Source organism: Galeopterus variegatus, unplaced genomic scaffold (assembly GCF_000696425.1).
Source record: "Galeopterus variegatus unplaced genomic scaffold, G_variegatus-3.0.2 Scaffold11906, whole genome shotgun sequence".
NCBI lineage: Eukaryota > Metazoa > Chordata > Mammalia > Dermoptera > Cynocephalidae > Galeopterus > Galeopterus variegatus.
The window spans coordinates 27,356-28,669 of NW_007738017.1; positions in this window are offsets into that span (position 1 = coordinate 27,356).

Here is a 1,314-nt window from a genome sequence, read left to right on the forward strand (position 1 = left end):
TATTCTAGAACTTCATTTATATTTGTAAAGTGATAAGTGCAAATAAAACATTAAAAAATGGTAATATACTCTCAAGAATAAAAAACTTATAAACCATATGTTCCCTGTAAAATATTTATAATGTAAGCAAGCAGTTCCATAAGAATATCACATTTTGGTATTTTATGTTCTTTTCTGTTCTATTTACTTTCACCTCGAATTAATAATTTGGCTTAAAGAAGTAAAATATAGCGAGGCACAAAAAATAAAAGGACAAAGATTTGACTAGGGATTCATCAGAGAAAAATTACATATTATAACCTTGAAACCTCAATCTGCCCCCTAGATAGACAAAAGGAAAAAAATCCTAAGTTCACTAATTATCAAATAAATACAAATTAAATCTAGATACTTTTGCTATCAATATGGTTAATATATTTTTTATAAGTAATCCTTGTTTGCAAAGAAATAGGCTAGTTGGGATTTTAAATGAGTACTACCTTTCTAAAAGAGAACAATTTGGCGATATGAAGTTTTATAGCAATTGGCCCAGCAATTCCATGTCAAGAATTTTATCCAACACAAGTGAGAAGAGATTGGCATAAGGATGTTTACTGTGCTTTACTCAAAATAAAAACAATTCAGAAACAGCCTAGATNCAATCATAAAATTATACCTCAAAAACTTTAATGAAGATACAGTTATAGCAGATTGATACTGGTTTTCACAGCCTGAAAAACCAGGCCACGTGAAAAGTACCTCTAATTTTTAATAGATTGAAACAATATGAACAATAACCATAATTAGTGTAATTGTGTGTGTTTTTTTGTGTGTGGTCATTGGGAGAAATGGAATGAATGAAAAATAATGAGGTTTTTGTTCTTTAAATCAAAGACAATACGGACTGTTTATTTTTACCTGTCATGATGTAATATTACCTTACACTTCCAAGCTGGATTAGTAAGGAAATCACTTTCTGGTTTTATTTTATTTATTTATTTATTTATTTATTTATTTATGTCCTTTTTGAGACTTGCCGCACCGCGCTCAGCCAGTGAGCGCTGTGAGCGCACGGGTCATCCCTATATAGGATCTGAAACCACAGCGGGAGCACTGCTGCGCTCCCAGCGCCGCACTCTCCCGAGTGGCCTAGGGCTCTGCCCTGGTTTTATTTTTAAAGGATGAAAAGGCATTCTCTGATTCTTGACATTTAATATGTTTGCAAAGCAGCTGTTAAATAAATGAGAGACAATGCCCACCCTGTGGCTCACTCAGGAGAGTGCAGCGCTAGGAGCGCCAAGGCCGCGGGTTCGGATCCTGTATGGGGATGGCCAG